Genomic DNA, 27864 nt, shown 5'->3' on the forward strand with positions numbered 1-27864 from the left:
TGCACCGCGGCGTAGTTTTTCCGAAGAAGCCCTGCGTTTGCAAGAGCAAATGAGGAATTCGTGGCAGGAAAGAGGAAGGAAAGAAAGTTTCTCTCCCTCTGCCTGCTTTGCTCAGAGGACCGGATGAAGTCAGGGAGTTCTCCCTTTCACTGAGAAACGTGCGGGCTGCTGTTGCCTGGGCGCTCTCTTCTTTGCAAAAGAGTCTGCAGTTCCACGCTTTGAACCGTGGAAAGGCGCCGGGCTCTGCTAAGACTTCCCCTGCGCTTCGTTTGCCCTGGGCCAAAGCGAGCCTTCACAATAGCTGAACGCTAACACTGCATACTCGTCCCACTTCCAGAACAGGGCTACGGCGAGGCAGTTCTCCGGGGGAAAACGGCCCTTCGCGAAGGGCAGATCTGCCGAGCTCATTGCGGGAAAGCGAAAGCAAAGGACGCTTTTCTCCCTCTAACCGCTTTCGTCAGAGGAACGGGGGAAGTCACAGTGTTCTTTCTCTCCCTGAGATACACACAATCTGACGTTGCCTCTGAGCTCCGTTGCTGGCAAAGAACTGAAAGTGACATACATTCCTGTGGGGAAACACAGGGCTTTGCTAGGATTTCTCTAGGCAGTGTGTTTTCCCTGGGCCTCACTGTAGCAACACTATCTCGCCAGGGCAACACTGCATGGCACTTCCTCTGCCAGGAGAGAGCTGCTGCTTTGTAGTTTGTGCTGGGAAACCTTGTTTTGGCAAGTGCGAATTGACCGCATTCAGGCAGAAAGAAAAGAGAATAGCAAGAGGCCTTTTCTCCCCGGCTGCTCTGCCAAGCCCTTCCAGCTCAAACTATGTCGTTGCTCCTCTGGAAGGATCCCTGCACCGCGGCGTAGTTTTTCCGAAGAAGCCCTGCGTTTGCAAGAGCAAATGAGGAATTCGTGGCAGGAAAGAGGAAGGAAAGAAAGTTTCTCTCCCTCTGCCTGCTTTGCTCAGAGGACCGGATGAAGTCAGGGATTTCTCCCTTTCACTGAGAAACGTGCGGGCTGCTGTTGCCTGGGCGCTCTCTTCTTTGCAAAAGAGTCTGCAGTTCCACGCTTTGAACCGTGGAAAGGCGCCGGGCTCTGCTAAGATTTCCCCCGGCGCTTCGTTTGCCCTGGGCCAAAGCGAGCCTTCACAATAGCTGAACGCTAACACTGCATACTCGTTCCACTTCCAGAACCGGGCTACGGCGAGGCAGTTCTCCGGGGGAAAACGGCCCTTCGCGAAGGGCAGATCTGCCGAGGTCATTGCGGGAAAGCGAAAGCAAAGGACGCTTTTCTCCCTCTAACCGCTTTCGTCAGAGGAACGGGGGAAGTCACAGTGTTCTTTCTCTCCCTGAGATACACACAATCTGACGTTGCCTCTGAGCTCCGTTGCTGGCAAAGAACTGAAACTGACATACATTCCTGTGGGGAAACACAGGGCTTTGCTACGATTTCTCTAGGCAGTGTGTTTTCCCTGGGCCTCACTGTAGCAACACTATCTCGCCAGGGCAACACTGCATGACACTTCCTCTGCCAGGAGAGAGCTGCTGCTTTGTAGTTTGTGCTGGGAAACCTTGTTTTGGCAAGTGCGAATTGACCGCATTCAGGCAGAAAGAAAAGAGAATAGCAAGAGGCCTTTTCTCCCCGGCTGCTCTGCCAAGCCCTTCCAGCTCAAACTATGTCGTTGCTCCTCTGGAAGGATCCCTGCACCGCGGCGTAGTTTTTCCGAAGAAGCCCTGCGTTTGCAAGAGCAAATGAGGAATTCGTGGCAGGAAAGAGGAAGGAAAGAAAGTTTCTCTCCCTCTGCCTGCTTTGCTCAGAGGACCGGATGAAGTCAGGGAGTTCTCCCTTTCACTGAGAAACGTGCGGGCTGCTGTTGCCTGGGCGCTCTCTTCTTTGCAAAAGAGTCTGCAGTTCCACGCTTTGAACCGTGGAAAGGCGCCGGGCTCTGCTAAGATTTCCCCCGGCGCTTCGTTTGCCCTGGGCCAAAGCGAGCCTTCACAATAGCTGAACGCTAACACTGCATACTCGTTCCACTTCCAGAACCGGGCTACGGCGAGGCAGTTCTCCGGGGGAAAACGGCCCTTCGCGAAGGGCAGATCTGCCGAGCTCATTGCGGGAAAGCGAAAGCAAAGGACGCTTTTCTCCCTCTAACCGCTTTCGTCAGAGGAACGGGGGAAGTCACAGTGTTCTTTCTCTCCCTGAGATACACACAATCTGCGTTGCCTCTGAGCTCCGTTGCTGGCAAAGAACTGAAACTGACATACATTCCTGTGGGGAAACACAGGGCTTTGCTAGGATTTCTCTAGGCAGTGTGTTTTCCCTGGGCCTCACTGTAGCAACACTATCTTGCCAGGGCAACACTGCATGGCACTTCCTCTGCCAGGAGAGAGCTGCTGCTTTGTAGTTTGTGCTGGGAAACCTTGTTTTGGCAAGTGCGAATTGACCGCATTCAGGCAGAAAGAAAAGAGAATAGCAAGAGGCCTTTTCTCCCCGGCTGCTCTGCCAAGCCCTTCCAGCTCAAACTATGTCGTTGCTCCTCTGGAAGGATCCCTGCACCGCGGCGTAGTTTTTCCGAAGAAGCCCTGCGTTTGCAAGAGCAAATGAGGAATTCGTGGCAGGAAAGAGGAAGGAAAGAAAGTTTCTCTCCCTCTGCCTGCTTTGCTCAGAGGACCGGATGAAGTCAGGGAGTTCTCCCTTTCACTGAGAAACGTGCGGGCTGCTGTTGCCTGGGCGCTCTCTTCTTTGCAAAAGAGTCTGCAGTTCCACGCTTTGAACCGTGGAAAGGCGCCGGGCTCTGCTAAGATTTCCCCCGGCGCTTCGTTTGCCCTGGGCCAAAGCGAGCCTTCACAATAGCTGAACGCTAACACTGCATACTCGTTCCACTTCCAGAACCGGGCTACGGCGAGGCAGTTCTCCGGGGGAAAACGGCCCTTCGCGAAGGGCAGATCTGCCGAGCTCATTGCGGGAAAGCGAAAGCAAAGGACGCTTTTCTCCCTCTAACCGCTTTCGTCAGAGGAACGGCGGAAGTCACAGTGTTCTTTCTCTCCCTGAGATACACACAATCTGACGTTGCCTCTGAGCTCCGTTGCTGGCAAAGAACTGAAAGTGACATACATTCCTGTGGGGAAACACAGGGCTTTGCTAGGATTTCTCTAGGCAGTGTGTTTTCCCTGGGCCTCACTGTAGCAACACTATCTTGCCAGGGCAACACTGCATGGCACTTCCTCTGCCAGGAGAGAGCTGCTGCTTTGTAGTTTGTGCTGGGAAACCTTGTTTTGGCAAGTGCGAATTGACCGCATTCAGGCAGAAAGAAAAGAGAATAGCAAGAGGCCTTTTCTCCCCGGCTGCTCTGCCAAGCCCTTCCAGCTCAAACTATGTCGTTGCTCCTCTGGAAGGATCCCTGCACCGCGGCGTAGTTTTTCCGAAGAAGCCCTGCGTTTGCAAGAGCAAATGAGGAATTCGTGGCAGGAAAGAGGAAGGAAAGAAAGTTTCTCTCCCTCTGCCTGCTTTGCTCAGAGGACCGGATGAAGTCAGGGAGTTCTCCCTTTCACTGAGAAACGTGCGGGCTGCTGTTGCCTGGGCGCTCTCTTCTTTGCAAAAGAGTCTGCAGTTCCACGCTTTGAACCGTGGAAAGGCGCCGGGCTCTGCTAAGATTTCCCCCGGCGCTTCGTTTGCCCTGGGCCAAAGCGAGCCTTCACAATAGCTGAACGCTAACACTGCATACTCGTTCCACTTCCAGAACCGGGCTACGGCGAGGCAGTTCTCCGGGGGAAAACGGCCCTTCGCGAAGGGCAGATCTGCCGAGCTCATTGCGGGAAAGCGAAAGCAAAGGACGCTTTTCTCCCTCTAACCGCTTTCGTCAGAGGAACGGCGGAAGTCACAGTGTTCTTTCTCTCCCTGAGATACACACAATCTGACGTTGCCTCTGAGCTCCGTTGCTGGCAAAGAACTGAAAGTGACATACATTCCTGTGGGGAAACACAGGGCTTTGCTAGGATTTCTCTAGGCAGTGTGTTTTCCCTGGGCCTCACTGTAGCAACACTATCTCGCAAGGGCAGAACTGCATGGGATTTCCTCTGCCAGGAGAGAGCTGCTGCTTTGTAGTTTGTGCTGGGAAACCTTGTTTTGGCAAGTGCGAATTGACCGCATTCGGGCAGAAAGAAAAGAGAATAGCAAGAGGCCTTTTCTCCCCGGCTGCTCTGCCAAGCCCTTCCAGCTCAAACTATGTCGTTGCTCCTCTGGAAGGATCCCTGCACCGCGGCGTAGTTTTTCCGAAGAAGCCCTGCGTTTGCAAGAGCAAATGAGGAATTCGTGGCAGGAAAGAGGAAGGAAAGAAAGTTTCTCTCCCTCTGCCTGCTTTGCTCAGAGGACTGGATGAAGTCAGGGAGTTCTCCCTTTCACTGAGAAACGTGCGGGCTGCTGTTGCCTGGGCGCTCTCTTCTTTGCAAAAGAGTCTGCAGTTCCACGCTTTGAACCGTGGAAAGGCGCCGGGCTCTGCTAAGACTTCCCCTGCGCTTCGTTTGCCCTGGGCCAAAGCGAGCCTTCACAATAGCTGAACGCTAACACTGCATACTCGTCCCACTTCCAGAACAGGGCTACCGCGAGGCAGTTCTCCGGGGGAAAACGGCCCTTCGCGAAGGGCAGATCTGCCGAGCTCATTGCGGGAAAGCGAAAGCAAAGGACGCTTTTCTCCCTCTAACCGCTTTCGTCAGAGGAACGGGGGAAGTCACAGTGTTCTTTCTCTCCCTGAGATACACACAATCTGACGTTGCCTCTGAGCTCCGTTGCTGGCAAAGAACTGAAACTGACATACATTCCTGTGGGGAAACACAGGGCTTTGCTAGGATTTCTCTAGGCAGTGTGTTTTCCCTGGGCCTCACTGTAGCAACACTATCTCGCAAGGGCAGAACTGCATGGGATTTCCTCTGCCAGGAGAGAGCTGCTGCTTTGTAGTTTGTGCTGGGAAACCTTGTTTTGGCAAGTGCGAATTGACCGCATTCAGGCAGAAAGAAAAGAGAATAGCAAGAGGCCTTTTCTCCCCGGCTGCTCTGCCAAGCCCTTCCAGCTCAAACTATGTCGTTGCTCCTCTGGAAGGATCCCTGCACCGCGGCGTAGTTTTTCCGAAGAAGCCCTGCGTTTGCAAGAGCAAATGAGGAATTCGTGGCAGGAAAGAGGAAGGAAAGAAAGTTTCTCTCCCTCTGCCTGCTTTGCTCAGAGGACTGGATGAAGTCAGGGAGTTCTCCCTTTCACTGAGAAACGTGCGGGCTGCTGTTGCCTGGGCGCTCTCTTCTTTGCAAAAGAGTCTGCAGTTCCACGCTTTGAACCGTGGAAAGGCGCCGGGCTCTGCTAAGACTTCCCCTGCGCTTCGTTTGCCCTGGGCCAAAGCGAGCCTTCACAATAGCTGAACGCTAACACTGCATACTCGTCCCACTTCCAGAACAGGGCTACCGCGAGGCAGTTCTCCGGGGGAAAACGGCCCTTCGCGAAGGGCAGATCTGCCGAGCTCATTGCGGGAAAGCGAAAGCAAAGGACGCTTTTCTCCCTCTAACCGCTTTCGTCAGAGGAACGGGGGAAGTCACAGTGTTCTTTCTCTCCCTGAGATACACACAATCTGACGTTGCCTCTGAGCTCCGTTGCTGGCAAAGAACTGAAACTGACATACATTCCTGTGGGGAAACACAGGGCTTTGCTACGATTTCTCTAGGCAGTGTGTTTTCCCTGGGCCTCACTGTAGCAACACTATCTCGCCAGGGCAACACTGCATGGCACTTCCTCTGCCAGGAGAGAGCTGCTGCTTTGTAGTTTGTGCTGGGAAACCTTGTTTTGGCAAGTGCGAATTGACCGCATTCAGGCAGAAAGAAAAGAGAATAGCAAGAGGCCTTTTCTCCCCGGCTGCTCTGCCAAGCCCTTCCAGCTCAAACTATGTCGTTGCTCCTCTGGAAGGATCCCTGCACCGCGGCGTAGTTTTTCCGAAGAAGCCCTGCGTTTGCAAGAGCAAATGAGGAATTCGTGGCAGGAAAGAGGAAGGAAAGAAAGTTTCTCTCCCTCTGCCTGCTTTGCTCAGAGGACCGGATGAAGTCAGGGAGTTCTCCCTTTCACTGAGAAACGTGCGGGCTGCTGTTGCCTGGGCGCTCTCTTCTTTGCAAAAGAGTCTGCAGTTCCACGCTTTGAACCGTGGAAAGGCGCCGGGCTCTGCTAAGATTTCCCCCGGCGCTTCGTTTGCCCTGGGCCAAAGCGAGCCTTCACAATAGCTGAACGCTAACACTGCATACTCGTTCCACTTCCAGAACCGGGCTACGGCGAGGCAGTTCTCCGGGGGAAAACGGCCCTTCGCGAAGGGCAGATCTGCCGAGCTCATTGCGGGAAAGCGAAAGCAAAGGACGCTTTTCTCCCTCTAACCGCTTTCGTCAGAGGAACGGGGGAAGTCACAGTGTTCTTTCTCTCCCTGAGATACACACAATCTGACGTTGCCTCTGAGCTCCGTTGCTGGCAAAGAACTGAAACTGACATACATTCCTGTGGGGAAACACAGGGCTTTGCTAGGATTTCTCTAGGCAGTGTGTTTTCCCTGGGCCTCACTGTAGCAACACTATCTCGCAAGGGCAGAACTGCATGGGATTTCCTCTGCCAGGAGAGAGCTGCTGCTTTGTAGTTTGTGCTGGGAAACCTTGTTTTGGCAAGTGCGAATTGACCGCATTCGGGCAGAAAGAAAAGAGAATAGCAAGAGGCCTTTTCTCCCCAGCTGCTCTGCCAAGCCCTTCCAGCTCAAACTATGTCGTTGCTCCTCTGGAAGGATCCCTGCACCGCGGCGTAGTTTTTCCGAAGAAGCCCTGCGTTTGCAAGAGCAAATGAGGAATTCGTGGCAGGAAAGAGGAAGGAAAGAAAGTTTCTCTCCCTCTGCCTGCTTTGCTCAGAGGACTGGATGAAGTCAGGGAGTTCTCCCTTTCACTGAGAAACGTGCGGGCTGCTGTTGCCTGGGCGCTCTCTTCTTTGCAAAAGAGTCTGCAGTTCCACGCTTTGAACCGTGGAAAGGCGCCGGGCTCTGCTAAGACTTCCCCTGCGCTTCGTTTGCCCTGGGCCAAAGCGAGCCTTCACAATAGCTGAACGCTAACACTGCATACTCGTCCCACTTCCAGAACAGGGCTACCGCGAGGCAGTTCTCCGGGGGAAAACGGCCCTTCGCGAAGGGCAGATCTGCCGAGCTCATTGCGGGAAAGCGAAAGCAAAGGACGCTTTTCTCCCTCTAACCGCTTTCGTCAGAGGAACGGCGGAAGTCACAGTGTTCTTTCTCTCCCTGAGATACACACAATCTGACGTTGCCTCTGAGCTCCGTTGCTGGCAAAGAACTGAAACTGACATACATTCCTGTGGGGAAACACAGGGCTTTGCTAGGATTTCTCTAGGCAGTGTGTTTTCCCTGGGCCTCACTGTAGCAACACTATCTCGCAAGGGCAGAACTGCATGGGATTTCCTCCGCCAGGAGAGAGCTGCTGCTTTGTAGTTTGTGCTGGGAAACCTTGCTTTGGCAAGTGCGAATTGACCGCATTCAGGCAGAAAGAAAAGAGAATAGCAAGAGGCCTTTTCTCCCCGGCTGCTCTGCCAAGCCCTTCCAGCTCAAACTATGTCGTTGCTCCTCTGGAAGGATCCCTGCACCGCGGCGTAGTTTTTCCGAAGAAGCCCTGCGTTTGCAAGAGCAAATGAGGAATTCGTGGCAGGAAAGAGGAAGGAAAGAAAGTTTCTCTCCCTCTGCCTGCTTTGCTCAGAGGACTGGATGAAGTCAGGGAGTTCTCCCTTTCACTGAGAAACGTGCGGGCTGCTGTTGCCTGGGCGCTCTCTTCTTTGCAAAAGAGTCTGCAGTTCCACGCTTTGAACCGTGGAAAGGCGCCGGGCTCTGCTAAGACTTCCCCTGCGCTTCGTTTGCCCTGGGCCAAAGCGAGCCTTCACAATAGCTGAACGCTAACACTGCATACTCGTCCCACTTCCAGAACAGGGCTACCGCGAGGCAGTTCTCCGGGGGAAAACGGCCCTTCGCGAAGGGCAGATCTGCCGAGCTCATTGCGGGAAAGCGAAAGCAAAGGACGCTTTTCTCCCTCTAACCGCTTTCGTCAGAGGAACGGGGGAAGTCACAGTGTTCTTTCTCTCCCTGAGATACACACAATCTGACGTTGCCTCTGAGCTCCGTTGCTGGCAAAGAACTGAAACTGACATACATTCCTGTGGGGAAACACAGGGCTTTGCTACGATTTCTCTAGGCAGTGTGTTTTCCCTGGGCCTCACTGTAGCAACACTATCTCGCCAGGGCAACACTGCATGGCACTTCCTCTGCCAGGAGAGAGCTGCTGCTTTGTAGTTTGTGCTGGGAAACCTTGTTTTGGCAAGTGCGAATTGACCGCATTCAGGCAGAAAGAAAAGAGAATAGCAAGAGGCCTTTTCTCCCCGGCTGCTCTGCCAAGCCCTTCCAGCTCAAACTATGTCGTTGCTCCTCTGGAAGGATCCCTGCACCGCGGCGTAGTTTTTCCGAAGAAGCCCTGCGTTTGCAAGAGCAAATGAGGAATTCGTGGCAGGAAAGAGGAAGGAAAGAAAGTTTCTCTCCCTCTGCCTGCTTTGCTCAGAGGACCGGATGAAGTCAGGGAGTTCTCCCTTTCACTGAGAAACGTGCGGGCTGCTGTTGCCTGGGCGCTCTCTTCTTTGCAAAAGAGTCTGCAGTTCCACGCTTTGAACCGTGGAAAGGCGCCGGGCTCTGCTAAGATTTCCCCCGGCGCTTCGTTTGCCCTGGGCCAAAGCGAGCCTTCACAATAGCTGAACGCTAACACTGCATACTCGTTCCACTTCCAGAACCGGGCTACGGCGAGGCAGTTCTCCGGGGGAAAACGGCCCTTCGCGAAGGGCAGATCTGCCGAGCTCATTGCGGGAAAGCGAAAGCAAAGGACGCTTTTCTCCCTCTAACCGCTTTCGTCAGAGGAACGGGGGAAGTCACAGTGTTCTTTCTCTCCCTGAGATACACACAATCTGACGTTGCCTCTGAGCTCCGTTGCTGGCAAAGAACTGAAACTGACATACATTCCTGTGGGGAAACACAGGGCTTTGCTAGGATTTCTCTAGGCAGTGTGTTTTCCCTGGGCCTCACTGTAGCAACACTATCTCGCAAGGGCAGAACTGCATGGGATTTCCTCTGCCAGGAGAGAGCTGCTGCTTTGTAGTTTGTGCTGGGAAACCTTGTTTTGGCAAGTGCGAATTGACCGCATTCAGGCAGAAAGAAAAGAGAATAGCAAGAGGCCTTTTCTCCCCAGCTGCTCTGCCAAGCCCTTCCAGCTCAAACTATGTCGTTGCTCCTCTGGAAGGATCCCTGCACCGCGGCGTAGTTTTTCCGAAGAAGCCCTGCGTTTGCAAGAGCAAATGAGGAATTCGTGGCAGGAAAGAGGAAGGAAAGAAAGTTTCTCTCCCTCTGCCTGCTTTGCTCAGAGGACTGGATGAAGTCAGGGAGTTCTCCCTTTCACTGAGAAACGTGCGGGCTGCTGTTGCCTGGGCGCTCTCTTCTTTGCAAAAGAGTCTGCAGTTCCACGCTTTGAACCGTGGAAAGGCGCCGGGCTCTGCTAAGACTTCCCCTGCGCTTCGTTTGCCCTGGGCCAAAGCGAGCCTTCACAATAGCTGAACGCTAACACTGCATACTCGTCCCACTTCCAGAACAGGGCTACCGCGAGGCAGTTCTCCGGGGGAAAACGGCCCTTCGCGAAGGGCAGATCTGCCGAGCTCATTGCGGGAAAGCGAAAGCAAAGGACGCTTTTCTCCCTCTAACCGCTTTCGTCAGAGGAACGGCGGAAGTCACAGTGTTCTTTCTCTCCCTGAGATACACACAATCTGACGTTGCCTCTGAGCTCCGTTGCTGGCAAAGAACTGAAACTGACATACATTCCTGTGGGGAAACACAGGGCTTTGCTAGGATTTCTCTAGGCAGTGTGTTTTCCCTGGGCCTCACTGTAGCAACACTATCTCGCAAGGGCAGAACTGCATGGGATTTCCTCCGCCAGGAGAGAGCTGCTGCTTTGTAGTTTGTGCTGGGAAACCTTGCTTTGGCAAGTGCGAATTGACCGCATTCAGGCAGAAAGAAAAGAGAATAGCAAGAGGCCTTTTCTCCCCGGCTGCTCTGCCAAGCCCTTCCAGCTCAAACTATGTCGTTGCTCCTCTGGAAGGATCCCTGCACCGCGGCGTAGTTTTTCCGAAGAAGCCCTGCGTTTGCAAGAGCAAATGAGGAATTCGTGGCAGGAAAGAGGAAGGAAAGAAAGTTTCTCTCCCTCTGCCTGCTTTGCTCAGAGGACTGGATGAAGTCAGGGAGTTCTCCCTTTCACTGAGAAACGTGCGGGCTGCTGTTGCCTGGGCGCTCTCTTCTTTGCAAAAGAGTCTGCAGTTCCACGCTTTGAACCGTGGAAAGGCGCCGGGCTCTGCTAAGACTTCCCCTGCGCTTCGTTTGCCCTGGGCCAAAGCGAGCCTTCACAATAGCTGAACGCTAACACTGCATACTCGTCCCACTTCCAGAACAGGGCTACCGCGAGGCAGTTCTCCGGGGGAAAACGGCCCTTCGCGAAGGGCAGATCTGCCGAGCTCATTGCGGGAAAGCGAAAGCAAAGGACGCTTTTCTCCCTCTAACCGCTTTCGTCAGAGGAACGGGGGAAGTCACAGTGTTCTTTCTCTCCCTGAGATACACACAATCTGACGTTGCCTCTGAGCTCCGTTGCTGGCAAAGAACTGAAACTGACATACATTCCTGTGGGGAAACACAGGGCTTTGCTACGATTTCTCTAGGCAGTGTGTTTTCCCTGGGCCTCACTGTAGCAACACTATCTCGCCAGGGCAACACTGCATGGCACTTCCTCTGCCAGGAGAGAGCTGCTGCTTTGTAGTTTGTGCTGGGAAACCTTGTTTTGGCAAGTGCGAATTGACCGCATTCAGGCAGAAAGAAAAGAGAATAGCAAGAGGCCTTTTCTCCCCGGCTGCTCTGCCAAGCCCTTCCAGCTCAAACTATGTCGTTGCTCCTCTGGAAGGATCCCTGCACCGCGGCGTAGTTTTTCCGAAGAAGCCCTGCGTTTGCAAGAGCAAATGAGGAATTCGTGGCAGGAAAGAGGAAGGAAAGAAAGTTTCTCTCCCTCTGCCTGCTTTGCTCAGAGGACCGGATGAAGTCAGGGAGTTCTCCCTTTCACTGAGAAACGTGCGGGCTGCTGTTGCCTGGGCGCTCTCTTCTTTGCAAAAGAGTCTGCAGTTCCACGCTTTGAACCGTGGAAAGGCGCCGGGCTCTGCTAAGATTTCCCCCGGCGCTTCGTTTGCCCTGGGCCAAAGCGAGCCTTCACAATAGCTGAACGCTAACACTGCATACTCGTTCCACTTCCAGAACCGGGCTACGGCGAGGCAGTTCTCCGGGGGAAAACGGCCCTTCGCGAAGGGCAGATCTGCCGAGCTCATTGCGGGAAAGCGAAAGCAAAGGACGCTTTTCTCCCTCTAACCGCTTTCGTCAGAGGAACGGGGGAAGTCACAGTGTTCTTTCTCTCCCTGAGATACACACAATCTGACGTTGCCTCTGAGCTCCGTTGCTGGCAAAGAACTGAAACTGACATACATTCCTGTGGGGAAACACAGGGCTTTGCTAGGATTTCTCTAGGCAGTGTGTTTTCCCTGGGCCTCACTGTAGCAACACTATCTCGCAAGGGCAGAACTGCATGGGATTTCCTCTGCCAGGAGAGAGCTGCTGCTTTGTAGTTTGTGCTGGGAAACCTTGTTTTGGCAAGTGCGAATTGACCGCATTCAGGCAGAAAGAAAAGAGAATAGCAAGAGGCCTTTTCTCCCCAGCTGCTCTGCCAAGCCCTTCCAGCTCAAACTATGTCGTTGCTCCTCTGGAAGGATCCCTGCACCGCGGCGTAGTTTTTCCGAAGAAGCCCTGCGTTTGCAAGAGCAAATGAGGAATTCGTGGCAGGAAAGAGGAAGGAAAGAAAGTTTCTCTCCCTCTGCCTGCTTTGCTCAGAGGACTGGATGAAGTCAGGGAGTTCTCCCTTTCACTGAGAAACGTGCGGGCTGCTGTTGCCTGGGCGCTCTCTTCTTTGCAAAAGAGTCTGCAGTTCCACGCTTTGAACCGTGGAAAGGCGCCGGGCTCTGCTAAGACTTCCCCTGCGCTTCGTTTGCCCTGGGCCAAAGCGAGCCTTCACAATAGCTGAACGCTAACACTGCATACTCGTCCCACTTCCAGAACAGGGCTACCGCGAGGCAGTTCTCCGGGGGAAAACGGCCCTTCGCGAAGGGCAGATCTGCCGAGCTCATTGCGGGAAAGCGAAAGCAAAGGACGCTTTTCTCCCTCTAACCGCTTTCGTCAGAGGAACGGCGGAAGTCACAGTGTTCTTTCTCTCCCTGAGATACACACAATCTGACGTTGCCTCTGAGCTCCGTTGCTGGCAAAGAACTGAAACTGACATACATTCCTGTGGGGAAACACAGGGCTTTGCTAGGATTTCTCTAGGCAGTGTGTTTTCCCTGGGCCTCACTGTAGCAACACTATCTCGCAAGGGCAGAACTGCATGGGATTTCCTCCGCCAGGAGAGAGCTGCTGCTTTGTAGTTTGTGCTGGGAAACCTTGCTTTGGCAAGTGCGAATTGACCGCATTCAGGCAGAAAGAAAAGAGAATAGCAAGAGGCCTTTTCTCCCCGGCTGCTCTGCCAAGCCCTTCCAGCTCAAACTATGTCGTTGCTCCTCTGGAAGGATCCCTGCACCGCGGCGTAGTTTTTCCGAAGAAGCCCTGCGTTTGCAAGAGCAAATGAGGAATTCGTGGCAGGAAAGAGGAAGGAAAGAAAGTTTCTCTCCCTCTGCCTGCTTTGCTCAGAGGACTGGATGAAGTCAGGGAGTTCTCCCTTTCACTGAGAAACGTGCGGGCTGCTGTTGCCTGGGCGCTCTCTTCTTTGCAAAAGAGTCTGCAGTTCCACGCTTTGAACCGTGGAAAGGCGCCGGGCTCTGCTAAGACTTCCCCTGCGCTTCGTTTGCCCTGGGCCAAAGCGAGCCTTCACAATAGCTGAACGCTAACACTGCATACTCGTCCCACTTCCAGAACAGGGCTACCGCGAGGCAGTTCTCCGGGGGAAAACGGCCCTTCGCGAAGGGCAGATCTGCCGAGCTCATTGCGGGAAAGCGAAAGCAAAGGACGCTTTTCTCCCTCTAACCGCTTTCGTCAGAGGAACGGGGGAAGTCACAGTGTTCTTTCTCTCCCTGAGATACACACAATCTGACGTTGCCTCTGAGCTCCGTTGCTGGCAAAGAACTGAAACTGACATACATTCCTGTGGGGAAACACAGGGCTTTGCTACGATTTCTCTAGGCAGTGTGTTTTCCCTGGGCCTCACTGTAGCAACACTATCTCGCCAGGGCAACACTGCATGGCACTTCCTCTGCCAGGAGAGAGCTGCTGCTTTGTAGTTTGTGCTGGGAAACCTTGTTTTGGCAAGTGCGAATTGACCGCATTCAGGCAGAAAGAAAAGAGAATAGCAAGAGGCCTTTTCTCCCCGGCTGCTCTGCCAAGCCCTTCCAGCTCAAACTATGTCGTTGCTCCTCTGGAAGGATCCCTGCACCGCGGCGTAGTTTTTCCGAAGAAGCCCTGCGTTTGCAAGAGCAAATGAGGAATTCGTGGCAGGAAAGAGGAAGGAAAGAAAGTTTCTCTCCCTCTGCCTGCTTTGCTCAGAGGACCGGATGAAGTCAGGGAGTTCTCCCTTTCACTGAGAAACGTGCGGGCTGCTGTTGCCTGGGCGCTCTCTTCTTTGCAAAAGAGTCTGCAGTTCCACGCTTTGAACCGTGGAAAGGCGCCGGGCTCTGCTAAGATTTCCCCCGGCGCTTCGTTTGCCCTGGGCCAAAGCGAGCCTTCACAATAGCTGAACGCTAACACTGCATACTCGTTCCACTTCCAGAACCGGGCTACGGCGAGGCAGTTCTCCGGGGGAAAACGGCCCTTCGCGAAGGGCAGATCTGCCGAGCTCATTGCGGGAAAGCGAAAGCAAAGGACGCTTTTCTCCCTCTAACCGCTTTCGTCAGAGGAACGGGGGAAGTCACAGTGTTCTTTCTCTCCCTGAGATACACACAATCTGACGTTGCCTCTGAGCTCCGTTGCTGGCAAAGAACTGAAACTGACATACATTCCTGTGGGGAAACACAGGGCTTTGCTAGGATTTCTCTAGGCAGTGTGTTTTCCCTGGGCCTCACTGTAGCAACACTATCTCGCAAGGGCAGAACTGCATGGGATTTCCTCTGCCAGGAGAGAGCTGCTGCTTTGTAGTTTGTGCTGGGAAACCTTGTTTTGGCAAGTGCGAATTGACCGCATTCGGGCAGAAAGAAAAGAGAATAGCAAGAGGCCTTTTCTCCCCAGCTGCTCTGCCAAGCCCTTCCAGCTCAAACTATGTCGTTGCTCCTCTGGAAGGATCCCTGCACCGCGGCGTAGTTTTTCCGAAGAAGCCCTGCGTTTGCAAGAGCAAATGAGGAATTCGTGGCAGGAAAGAGGAAGGAAAGAAAGTTTCTCTCCCTCTGCCTGCTTTGCTCAGAGGACTGGATGAAGTCAGGGAGTTCTCCCTTTCACTGAGAAACGTGCGGGCTGCTGTTGCCTGGGCGCTCTCTTCTTTGCAAAAGAGTCTGCAGTTCCACGCTTTGAACCGTGGAAAGGCGCCGGGCTCTGCTAAGACTTCCCCTGCGCTTCGTTTGCCCTGGGCCAAAGCGAGCCTTCACAATAGCTGAACGCTAACACTGCATACTCGTCCCACTTCCAGAACAGGGCTACCGCGAGGCAGTTCTCCGGGGGAAAACGGCCCTTCGCGAAGGGCAGATCTGCCGAGCTCATTGCGGGAAAGCGAAAGCAAAGGACGCTTTTCTCCCTCTAACCGCTTTCGTCAGAGGAACGGCGGAAGTCACAGTGTTCTTTCTCTCCCTGAGATACACACAATCTGACGTTGCCTCTGAGCTCCGTTGCTGGCAAAGAACTGAAACTGACATACATTCCTGTGGGGAAACACAGGGCTTTGCTAGGATTTCTCTAGGCAGTGTGTTTTCCCTGGGCCTCACTGTAGCAACACTATCTCGCAAGGGCAGAACTGCATGGGATTTCCTCCGCCAGGAGAGAGCTGCTGCTTTGTAGTTTGTGCTGGGAAACCTTGCTTTGGCAAGTGCGAATTGACCGCATTCAGGCAGAAAGAAAAGAGAATAGCAAGAGGCCTTTTCTCCCCGGCTGCTCTGCCAAGCCCTTCCAGCTCAAACTATGTCGTTGCTCCTCTGGAAGGATCCCTGCACCGCGGCGTAGTTTTTCCGAAGAAGCCCTGCGTTTGCAAGAGCAAATGAGGAATTCGTGGCAGGAAAGAGGAAGGAAAGAAAGTTTCTCTCCCTCTGCCTGCTTTGCTCAGAGGACTGGATGAAGTCAGGGAGTTCTCCCTTTCACTGAGAAACGTGCGGGCTGCTGTTGCCTGGGCGCTCTCTTCTTTGCAAAAGAGTCTGCAGTTCCACGCTTTGAACCGTGGAAAGGCGCCGGGCTCTGCTAAGACTTCCCCTGCGCTTCGTTTGCCCTGGGCCAAAGCGAGCCTTCACAATAGCTGAACGCTAACACTGCATACTCGTCCCACTTCCAGAACAGGGCTACCGCGAGGCAGTTCTCCGGGGGAAAACGGCCCTTCGCGAAGGGCAGATCTGCCGAGCTCATTGCGGGAAAGCGAAAGCAAAGGACGCTTTTCTCCCTCTAACCGCTTTCGTCAGAGGAACGGGGGAAGTCACAGTGTTCTTTCTCTCCCTGAGATACACACAATCTGACGTTGCCTCTGAGCTCCGTTGCTGGCAAAGAACTGAAACTGACATACATTCCTGTGGGGAAACACAGGGCTTTGCTACGATTTCTCTAGGCAGTGTGTTTTCCCTGGGCCTCACTGTAGCAACACTATCTCGCCAGGGCAACACTGCATGGCACTTCCTCTGCCAGGAGAGAGCTGCTGCTTTGTAGTTTGTGCTGGGAAACCTTGTTTTGGCAAGTGCGAATTGACCGCATTCAGGCAGAAAGAAAAGAGAATAGCAAGAGGCCTTTTCTCCCCGGCTGCTCTGCCAAGCCCTTCCAGCTCAAACTATGTCGTTGCTCCTCTGGAAGGATCCCTGCACCGCGGCGTAGTTTTTCCGAAGAAGCCCTGCGTTTGCAAGAGCAAATGAGGAATTCGTGGCAGGAAAGAGGAAGGAAAGAAAGTTTCTCTCCCTCTGCCTGCTTTGCTCAGAGGACCGGATGAAGTCAGGGAGTTCTCCCTTTCACTGAGAAACGTGCGGGCTGCTGTTGCCTGGGCGCTCTCTTCTTTGCAAAAGAGTCTGCAGTTCCACGCTTTGAACCGTGGAAAGGCGCCGGGCTCTGCTAAGATTTCCCCCGGCGCTTCGTTTGCCCTGGGCCAAAGCGAGCCTTCACAATAGCTGAACGCTAACACTGCATACTCGTTCCACTTCCAGAACCGGGCTACGGCGAGGCAGTTCTCCGGGGGAAAACGGCCCTTCGCGAAGGGCAGATCTGCCGAGCTCATTGCGGGAAAGCGAAAGCAAAGGACGCTTTTCTCCCTCTAACCGCTTTCGTCAGAGGAACGGGGGAAGTCACAGTGTTCTTTCTCTCCCTGAGATACACACAATCTGACGTTGCCTCTGAGCTCCGTTGCTGGCAAAGAACTGAAACTGACATACATTCCTGTGGGGAAACACAGGGCTTTGCTAGGATTTCTCTAGGCAGTGTGTTTTCCCTGGGCCTCACTGTAGCAACACTATCTCGCAAGGGCAGAACTGCATGGGATTTCCTCTGCCAGGAGAGAGCTGCTGCTTTGTAGTTTGTGCTGGGAAACCTTGTTTTGGCAAGTGCGAATTGACCGCATTCAGGCAGAAAGAAAAGAGAATAGCAAGAGGCCTTTTCTCCCCAGCTGCTCTGCCAAGCCCTTCCAGCTCAAACTATGTCGTTGCTCCTCTGGAAGGATCCCTGCACCGCGGCGTAGTTTTTCCGAAGAAGCCCTGCGTTTGCAAGAGCAAATGAGGAATTCGTGGCAGGAAAGAGGAAGGAAAGAAAGTTTCTCTCCCTCTGCCTGCTTTGCTCAGAGGACTGGATGAAGTCAGGGAGTTCTCCCTTTCACTGAGAAACGTGCGGGCTGCTGTTGCCTGGGCGCTCTCTTCTTTGCAAAAGAGTCTGCAGTTCCACGCTTTGAACCGTGGAAAGGCGCCGGGCTCTGCTAAGACTTCCCCTGCGCTTCGTTTGCCCTGGGCCAAAGCGAGCCTTCACAATAGCTGAACGCTAACACTGCATACTCGTCCCACTTCCAGAACAGGGCTACCGCGAGGCAGTTCTCCGGGGGAAAACGGCCCTTCGCGAAGGGCAGATCTGCCGAGCTCATTGCGGGAAAGCGAAAGCAAAGGACGCTTTTCTCCCTCTAACCGCTTTCGTCAGAGGAACGGCGGAAGTCACAGTGTTCTTTCTCTCCCTGAGATACACACAATCTGACGTTGCCTCTGAGCTCCGTTGCTGGCAAAGAACTGAAACTGACATACATTCCTGTGGGGAAACACAGGGCTTTGCTAGGATTTCTCTAGGCAGTGTGTTTTCCCTGGGCCTCACTGTAGCAACACTATCTCGCAAGGGCAGAACTGCATGGGATTTCCTCCGCCAGGAGAGAGCTGCTGCTTTGTAGTTTGTGCTGGGAAACCTTGCTTTGGCAAGTGCGAATTGACCGCATTCAGGCAGAAAGAAAAGAGAATAGCAAGAGGCCTTTTCTCCCCGGCTGCTCTGCCAAGCCCTTCCAGCTCAAACTATGTCGTTGCTCCTCTGGAAGGATCCCTGCACCGCGGCGTAGTTTTTCCGAAGAAGCCCTGCGTTTGCAAGAGCAAATGAGGAATTCGTGGCAGGAAAGAGGAAGGAAAGAAAGTTTCTCTCCCTCTGCCTGCTTTGCTCAGAGGACTGGATGAAGTCAGGGAGTTCTCCCTTTCACTGAGAAACGTGCGGGCTGCTGTTGCCTGGGCGCTCTCTTCTTTGCAAAAGAGTCTGCAGTTCCACGCTTTGAACCGTGGAAAGGCGCCGGGCTCTGCTAAGACTTCCCCTGCGCTTCGTTTGCCCTGGGCCAAAGCGAGCCTTCACAATAGCTGAACGCTAACACTGCATACTCGTCCCACTTCCAGAACAGGGCTACCGCGAGGCAGTTCTCCGGGGGAAAACGGCCCTTCGCGAAGGGCAGATCTGCCGAGCTCATTGCGGGAAAGCGAAAGCAAAGGACGCTTTTCTCCCTCTAACCGCTTTCGTCAGAGGAACGGGGGAAGTCACAGTGTTCTTTCTCTCCCTGAGATACACACAATCTGACGTTGCCTCTGAGCTCCGTTGCTGGCAAAGAACTGAAACTGACATACATTCCTGTGGGGAAACACAGGGCTTTGCTACGATTTCTCTAGGCAGTGTGTTTTCCCTGGGCCTCACTGTAGCAACACTATCTCGCCAGGGCAACACTGCATGGCACTTCCTCTGCCAGGAGAGAGCTGCTGCTTTGTAGTTTGTGCTGGGAAACCTTGTTTTGGCAAGTGCGAATTGACCGCATTCAGGCAGAAAGAAAAGAGAATAGCAAGAGGCCTTTTCTCCCCGGCTGCTCTGCCAAGCCCTTCCAGCTCAAACTATGTCGTTGCTCCTCTGGAAGGATCCCTGCACCGCGGCGTAGTTTTTCCGAAGAAGCCCTGCGTTTGCAAGAGCAAATGAGGAATTCGTGGCAGGAAAGAGGAAGGAAAGAAAGTTTCTCTCCCTCTGCCTGCTTTGCTCAGAGGACCGGATGAAGTCAGGGAGTTCTCCCTTTCACTGAGAAACGTGCGGGCTGCTGTTGCCTGGGCGCTCTCTTCTTTGCAAAAGAGTCTGCAGTTCCACGCTTTGAACCGTGGAAAGGCGCCGGGCTCTGCTAAGATTTCCCCCGGCGCTTCGTTTGCCCTGGGCCAAAGCGAGCCTTCACAATAGCTGAACGCTAACACTGCATACTCGTTCCACTTCCAGAACCGGGCTACGGCGAGGCAGTTCTCCGGGGGAAAACGGCCCTTCGCGAAGGGCAGATCTGCCGAGCTCATTGCGGGAAAGCGAAAGCAAAGGACGCTTTTCTCCCTCTAACCGCTTTCGTCAGAGGAACGGGGGAAGTCACAGTGTTCTTTCTCTCCCTGAGATACACACAATCTGACGTTGCCTCTGAGCTCCGTTGCTGGCAAAGAACTGAAACTGACATACATTCCTGTGGGGAAACACAGGGCTTTGCTAGGATTTCTCTAGGCAGTGTGTTTTCCCTGGGCCTCACTGTAGCAACACTATCTCGCAAGGGCAGAACTGCATGGGATTTCCTCTGCCAGGAGAGAGCTGCTGCTTTGTAGTTTGTGCTGGGAAACCTTGTTTTGGCAAGTGCGAATTGACCGCATTCAGGCAGAAAGAAAAGAGAATAGCAAGAGGCCTTTTCTCCCCAGCTGCTCTGCCAAGCCCTTCCAGCTCAAACTATGTCGTTGCTCCTCTGGAAGGATCCCTGCACCGCGGCGTAGTTTTTCCGAAGAAGCCCTGCGTTTGCAAGAGCAAATGAGGAATTCGTGGCAGGAAAGAGGAAGGAAAGAAAGTTTCTCTCCCTCTGCCTGCTTTGCTCAGAGGACTGGATGAAGTCAGGGAGTTCTCCCTTTCACTGAGAAACGTGCGGGCTGCTGTTGCCTGGGCGCTCTCTTCTTTGCAAAAGAGTCTGCAGTTCCACGCTTTGAACCGTGGAAAGGCGCCGGGCTCTGCTAAGACTTCCCCTGCGCTTCGTTTGCCCTGGGCCAAAGCGAGCCTTCACAATAGCTGAACGCTAACACTGCATACTCGTCCCACTTCCAGAACAGGGCTACCGCGAGGCAGTTCTCCGGGGGAAAACGGCCCTTCGCGAAGGGCAGATCTGCCGAGCTCATTGCGGGAAAGCGAAAGCAAAGGACGCTTTTCTCCCTCTAACCGCTTTCGTCAGAGGAACGGCGGAAGTCACAGTGTTCTTTCTCTCCCTGAGATACACACAATCTGACGTTGCCTCTGAGCTCCGTTGCTGGCAAAGAACTGAAACTGACATACATTCCTGTGGGGAAACACAGGGCTTTGCTAGGATTTCTCTAGGCAGTGTGTTTTCCCTGGGCCTCACTGTAGCAACACTATCTCGCAAGGGCAGAACTGCATGGGATTTCCTCCGCCAGGAGAGAGCTGCTGCTTTGTAGTTTGTGCTGGGAAACCTTGCTTTGGCAAGTGCGAATTGACCGCATTCAGGCAGAAAGAAAAGAGAATAGCAAGAGGCCTTTTCTCCCCGGCTGCTCTGCCAAGCCCTTCCAGCTCAAACTATGTCGTTGCTCCTCTGGAAGGATCCCTGCACCGCGGCGTAGTTTTTCCGAAGAAGCCCTGCGTTTGCAAGAGCAAATGAGGAATTCGTGGCAGGAAAGAGGAAGGAAAGAAAGTTTCTCTCCCTCTGCCTGCTTTGCTCAGAGGACTGGATGAAGTCAGGGAGTTCTCCCTTTCACTGAGAAACGTGCGGGCTGCTGTTGCCTGGGCGCTCTCTTCTTTGCAAAAGAGTCTGCAGTTCCACGCTTTGAACCGTGGAAAGGCGCCGGGCTCTGCTAAGACTTCCCCTGCGCTTCGTTTGCCCTGGGCCAAAGCGAGCCTTCACAATAGCTGAACGCTAACACTGCATACTCGTCCCACTTCCAGAACAGGGCTACCGCGAGGCAGTTCTCCGGGGGAAAACGGCCCTTCGCGAAGGGCAGATCTGCCGAGCTCATTGCGGGAAAGCGAAAGCAAAGGACGCTTTTCTCCCTCTAACCGCTTTCGTCAGAGGAACGGGGGAAGTCACAGTGTTCTTTCTCTCCCTGAGATACACACAATCTGACGTTGCCTCTGAGCTCCGTTGCTGGCAAAGAACTGAAACTGACATACATTCCTGTGGGGAAACACAGGGCTTTGCTACGATTTCTCTAGGCAGTGTGTTTTCCCTGGGCCTCACTGTAGCAACACTATCTCGCCAGGGCAACACTGCATGGCACTTCCTCTGCCAGGAGAGAGCTGCTGCTTTGTAGTTTGTGCTGGGAAACCTTGTTTTGGCAAGTGCGAATTGACCGCATTCAGGCAGAAAGAAAAGAGAATAGCAAGAGGCCTTTTCTCCCCGGCTGCTCTGCCAAGCCCTTCCAGCTCAAACTATGTCGTTGCTCCTCTGGAAGGATCCCTGCACCGCGGCGTAGTTTTTCCGAAGAAGCCCTGCGTTTGCAAGAGCAAATGAGGAATTCGTGGCAGGAAAGAGGAAGGAAAGAAAGTTTCTCTCCCTCTGCCTGCTTTGCTCAGAGGACCGGATGAAGTCAGGGAGTTCTCCCTTTCACTGAGAAACGTGCGGGCTGCTGTTGCCTGGGCGCTCTCTTCTTTGCAAAAGAGTCTGCAGTTCCACGCTTTGAACCGTGGAAAGGCGCCGGGCTCTGCTAAGATTTCCCCCGGCGCTTCGTTTGCCCTGGGCCAAAGCGAGCCTTCACAATAGCTGAACGCTAACACTGCATACTCGTTCCACTTCCAGAACCGGGCTACGGCGAGGCAGTTCTCCGGGGGAAAACGGCCCTTCGCGAAGGGCAGATCTGCCGAGCTCATTGCGGGAAAGCGAAAGCAAAGGACGCTTTTCTCCCTCTAACCGCTTTCGTCAGAGGAACGGGGGAAGTCACAGTGTTCTTTCTCTCCCTGAGATACACACAATCTGACGTTGCCTCTGAGCTCCGTTGCTGGCAAAGAACTGAAACTGACATACATTCCTGTGGGGAAACACAGGGCTTTGCTAGGATTTCTCTAGGCAGTGTGTTTTCCCTGGGCCTCACTGTAGCAACACTATCTCGCAAGGGCAGAACTGCATGGGATTTCCTCTGCCAGGAGAGAGCTGCTGCTTTGTAGTTTGTGCTGGGAAACCTTGTTTTGGCAAGTGCGAATTGACCGCATTCAGGCAGAAAGAAAAGAGAATAGCAAGAGGCCTTTTCTCCCCAGCTGCTCTGCCAAGCCCTTCCAGCTCAAACTATGTCGTTGCTCCTCTGGAAGGATCCCTGCACCGCGGCGTAGTTTTTCCGAAGAAGCCCTGCGTTTGCAAGAGCAAATGAGGAATTCGTGGCAGGAAAGAGGAAGGAAAGAAAGTTTCTCTCCCTCTGCCTGCTTTGCTCAGAGGACTGGATGAAGTCAGGGAGTTCTCCCTTTCACTGAGAAACGTGCGGGCTGCTGTTGCCTGGGCGCTCTCTTCTTTGCAAAAGAGTCTGCAGTTCCACGCTTTGAACCGTGGAAAGGCGCCGGGCTCTGCTAAGATTTCCCCCGGCGCTTCGTTTGCCCTGGGCCAAAGCGAGCCTTCACAATAGCTGAACGCTAACACTGCATACTCGTTCCACTTCCAGAACCGGGCTACGGCGAGGCAGTTCTCCGGGGGAAAACGGCCCTTCGCGAAGGGCAGATCTGCCGAGCTCATTGCGGGAAAGCGAAAGCAAAGGACGCTTTTCTCCCTCTAACCGCTTTCGTCAGAGGAACGGGGGAAGTCACAGTGTTCTTTCTCTCCCTGAGATACACACAATCTGACGTTGCCTCTGAGCTCCGTTGCTGGCAAAGAACTGAAACTGACATACATTCCTGTGGGGAAACACAGGGCTTTGCTAGGATTTCTCTAGGCAGTGTGTTTTCCCTGGGCCTCACTGTAGCAACACTATCTCGCAAGGGCAGAACTGCATGGGATTTCCTCTGCCAGGAGAGAGCTGCTGCTTTGTAGTTTGTGCTGGGAAACCTTGTTTTGGCAAGTGCGAATTGACCGCATTCAGGCAGAAAGAAAAGAGAATAGCAAGAGGCCTTTTCTCCCCAGCTGCTCTGCCAAGCCCTTCCAGCTCAAACTATGTCGTTGCTCCTCTGGAAGGATCCCTGCACCGCGGCGTAGTTTTTCCGAAGAAGCCCTGCGTTTGCAAGAGCAAATGAGGAATTCGTGGCAGGAAAGAGGAAGGAAAGAAAGTTTCTCTCCCTCTGCCTGCTTTGCTCAGAGGACTGGATGAAGTCAGGGAGTTCTCCCTTTCACTGAGAAACGTGCGGGCTGCTGTTGCCTGGGCGCTCTCTTCTTTGCAAAAGAGTCTGCAGTTCCACGCTTTGAACCGTGGAAAGGCGCCGGGCTCTGCTAAGACTTCCCCTGCGCTTCGTTTGCCCTGGGCCAAAGCGAGCCTTCACAATAGCTGAACGCTAACACTGCATACTCGTCCCACTTCCAGAACAGGGCTACCGCGAGGCAGTTCTCCGGGGGAAAACGGCCCTTCGCGAAGGGCAGATCTGCCGAGCTCATTGCGGGAAAGCGAAAGCAAAGGACGCTTTTCTCCCTCTAACCGCTTTCGTCAGAGGAACGGCGGAAGTCACAGTGTTCTTTCTCTCCCTGAGATACACACAATCTGACGTTGCCTCTGAGCTCCGTTGCTGGCAAAGAACTGAAACTGACATACATTCCTGTGGGGAAACACAGGGCTTTGCTAGGATTTCTCTAGGCAGTGTGTTTTCCCTGGGCCTCACTGTAGCAACACTATCTCGCAAGGGCAGAACTGCATGGGATTTCCTCCGCCAGGAGAGAGCTGCTGCTTTGTAGTTTGTGCTGGGAAACCTTGCTTTGGCAAGTGCGAATTGACCGCATTCAGGCAGAAAGAAAAGAGAATAGCAAGAGGCCTTTTCTCCCCGGCTGCTCTGCCAAGCCCTTCCAGCTCAAACTATGTCGTTGCTCCTCTGGAAGGATCCCTGCACCGCGGCGTAGTTTTTCCGAAGAAGCCCTGCGTTTGCAAGAGCAAATGAGGAATTCGTGGCAGGAAAGAGGAAGGAAAGAAAGTTTCTCTCCCTCTGCCTGCTTTGCTCAGAGGACTGGATGAAGTCAGGGAGTTCTCCCTTTCACTGAGAAACGTGCGGGCTGCTGTTGCCTGGGCGCTCTCTTCTTTGCAAAAGAGTCTGCAGTTCCACGCTTTGAACCGTGGAAAGGCGCCGGGCTCTGCTAAGACTTCCCCTGCGCTTCGTTTGCCCTGGGCCAAAGCGAGCCTTCACAATAGCTGAACGCTAACACTGCATACTCGTCCCACTTCCAGAACAGGGCTACCGCGAGGCAGTTCTCCGGGGGAAAACGGCCCTTCGCGAAGGGCAGATCTGCCGAGCTCATTGCGGGAAAGCGAAAGCAAAGGACGCTTTTCTCCCTCTAACCGCTTTCGTCAGAGGAACGGGGGAAGTCACAGTGTTCTTTCTCTCCCTGAGATACACACAATCTGACGTTGCCTCTGAGCTCCGTTGCTGGCAAAGAACTGAAACTGACATACATTCCTGTGGGGAAACACAGGGCTTTGCTACGATTTCTCTAGGCAGTGTGTTTTCCCTGGGCCTCACTGTAGCAACACTATCTCGCCAGGGCAACACTGCATGGCACTTCCTCTGCCAGGAGAGAGCTGCTGCTTTGTAGTTTGTGCTGGGAAACCTTGTTTTGGCAAGTGCGAATTGACCGCATTCAGGCAGAAAGAAAAGAGAATAGCAAGAGGCCTTTTCTCCCCGGCTGCTCTGCCAAGCCCTTCCAGCTCAAACTATGTCGTTGCTCCTCTGGAAGGATCCCTGCACCGCGGCGTAGTTTTTCCGAAGAAGCCCTGCGTTTGCAAGAGCAAATGAGGAATTCGTGGCAGGAAAGAGGAAGGAAAGAAAGTTTCTCTCCCTCTGCCTGCTTTGCTCAGAGGACCGGATGAAGTCAGGGAGTTCTCCCTTTCACTGAGAAACGTGCGGGCTGCTGTTGCCTGGGCGCTCTCTTCTTTGCAAAAGAGTCTGCAGTTCCACGCTTTGAACCGTGGAAAGGCGCCGGGCTCTGCTAAGATTTCCCCCGGCGCTTCGTTTGCCCTGGGCCAAAGCGAGCCTTCACAATAGCTGAACGCTAACACTGCATACTCGTTCCACTTCCAGAACCGGGCTACGGCGAGGCAGTTCTCCGGGGGAAAACGGCCCTTCGCGAAGGGCAGATCTGCCGAGCTCATTGCGGGAAAGCGAAAGCAAAGGACGCTTTTCTCCCTCTAACCGCTTTCGTCAGAGGAACGGGGGAAGTCACAGTGTTCTTTCTCTCCCTGAGATACACACAATCTGACGTTGCCTCTGAGCTCCGTTGCTGGCAAAGAACTGAAACTGACATACATTCCTGTGGGGAAACACAGGGCTTTGCTAGGATTTCTCTAGGCAGTGTGTTTTCCCTGGGCCTCACTGTAGCAACACTATCTCGCAAGGGCAGAACTGCATGGGATTTCCTCTGCCAGGAGAGAGCTGCTGCTTTGTAGTTTGTGCTGGGAAACCTTGTTTTGGCAAGTGCGAATTGACCGCATTCAGGCAGAAAGAAAAGAGAATAGCAAGAGGCCTTTTCTCCCCAGCTGCTCTGCCAAGCCCTTCCAGCTCAAACTATGTCGTTGCTCCTCTGGAAGGATCCCTGCACCGCGGCGTAGTTTTTCCGAAGAAGCCCTGCGTTTGCAAGAGCAAATGAGGAATTCGTGGCAGGAAAGAGGAAGGAAAGAAAGTTTCTCTCCCTCTGCCTGCTTTGCTCAGAGGACTGGATGAAGTCAGGGAGTTCTCCCTTTCACTGAGAAACGTGCGGGCTGCTGTTGCCTGGGCGCTCTCTTCTTTGCAAAAGAGTCTGCAGTTCCACGCTTTGAACCGTGGAAAGGCGCCGGGCTCTGCTAAGACTTCCCCTGCGCTTCGTTTGCCCTGGGCCAAAGCGAGCCTTCACAATAGCTGAACGCTAACACTGCATACTCGTCCCACTTCCAGAACAGGGCTACCGCGAGGCAGTTCTCCGGGGGAAAACGGCCCTTCGCGAAGGGCAGATCTGCCGAGCTCATTGCGGGAAAGCGAAAGCAAAGGACGCTTTTCTCCCTCTAACCGCTTTCGTCAGAGGAACGGCGGAAGTCACAGTGTTCTTTCTCTCCCTGAGATACACACAATCTGACGTTGCCTCTGAGCTCCGTTGCTGGCAAAGAACTGAAACTGACATACATTCCTGTGGGGAAACACAGGGCTTTGCTAGGATTTCTCTAGGCAGTGTGTTTTCCCTGGGCCTCACTGTAGCAACACTATCTCGCAAGGGCAGAACTGCATGGGATTTCCTCCGCCAGGAGAGAGCTGCTGCTTTGTAGTTTGTGCTGGGAAACCTTGCTTTGGCAAGTGCGAATTGACCGCATTCAGGCAGAAAGAAAAGAGAATAGCAAGAGGCCTTTTCTCCCCGGCTGCTCTGCCAAGCCCTTCCAGCTCAAACTATGTCGTTGCTCCTCTGGAAGGATCCCTGCACCGCGGCGTAGTTTTTCCGAAGAAGCCCTGCGTTTGCAAGAGCAAATGAGGAATTCGTGGCAGGAAAGAGGAAGGAAAGAAAGTTTCTCTCCCTCTGCCTGCTTTGCTCAGAGGACTGGATGAAGTCAGGGAGTTCTCCCTTTCACTGAGAAACGTGCGGGCTGCTGTTGCCTGGGCGCTCTCTTCTTTGCAAAAGAGTCTGCAGTTCCACGCTTTGAACCGTGGAAAGGCGCCGGGCTCTGCTAAGACTTCCCCTGCGCTTCGTTTGCCCTGGGCCAAAGCGAGCCTTCACAATAGCTGAACGCTAACACTGCATACTCGTCCCACTTCCAGAACAGGGCTACCGCGAGGCAGTTCTCCGGGGGAAAACGGCCCTTCGCGAAGGGCAGATCTGCCGAGCTCATTGCGGGAAAGCGAAAGCAAAGGACGCTTTTCTCCCTCTAACCGCTTTCGTCAGAGGAACGGGGGAAGTCACAGTGTTCTTTCTCTCCCTGAGATACACACAATCTGACGTTGCCTCTGAGCTCCGTTGCTGGCAAAGAACTGAAACTGACATACATTCCTGTGGGGAAACACAGGGCTTTGCTACGATTTCTCTAGGCAGTGTGTTTTCCCTGGGCCTCACTGTAGCAACACTATCTCGCCAGGGCAACACTGCATGGCACTTCCTCTGCCAGGAGAGAGCTGCTGCTTTGTAGTTTGTGCTGGGAAACCTTGTTTTGGCAAGTGCGAATTGACCGCATTCAGGCAGAAAGAAAAGAGAATAGCAAGAGGCCTTTTCTCCCCGGCTGCTCTGCCAAGCCCTTCCAGCTCAAACTATGTCGTTGCTCCTCTGGAAGGATCCCTGCACCGCGGCGTAGTTTTTCCGAAGAAGCCCTGCGTTTGCAAGAGCAAATGAGGAATTCGTGGCAGGAAAGAGGAAGGAAAGAAAGTTTCTCTCCCTCTGCCTGCTTTGCTCAGAGGACCGGATGAAGTCAGGGAGTTCTCCCTTTCACTGAGAAACGTGCGGGCTGCTGTTGCCTGGGCGCTCTCTTCTTTGCAAAAGAGTCTGCAGTTCCACGCTTTGAACCGTGGAAAGGCGCCGGGCTCTGCTAAGATTTCCCCCGGCGCTTCGTTTGCCCTGGGCCAAAGCGAGCCTTCACAATAGCTGAACGCTAACACTGCATACTCGTTCCACTTCCAGAACCGGGCTACGGCGAGGCAGTTCTCCGGGGGAAAACGGCCCTTCGCGAAGGGCAGATCTGCCGAGCTCATTGCGGGAAAGCGAAAGCAAAGGACGCTTTTCTCCCTCTAACCGCTTTCGTCAGAGGAACGGGGGAAGTCACAGTGTTCTTTCTCTCCCTGAGATACACACAATCTGACGTTGCCTCTGAGCTCCGTTGCTGGCAAAGAACTGAAACTGACATACATTCCTGTGGGGAAACACAGGGCTTTGCTAGGATTTCTCTAGGCAGTGTGTTTTCCCTGGGCCTCACTGTAGCAACACTATCTCGCAAGGGCAGAACTGCATGGGATTTCCTCTGCCAGGA

This window comes from Elephas maximus, chromosome 5, assembly GCF_024166365.1.
Source record: "Elephas maximus indicus isolate mEleMax1 chromosome 5, mEleMax1 primary haplotype, whole genome shotgun sequence".
Taxonomy (NCBI): domain Eukaryota; kingdom Metazoa; phylum Chordata; class Mammalia; order Proboscidea; family Elephantidae; genus Elephas; species Elephas maximus.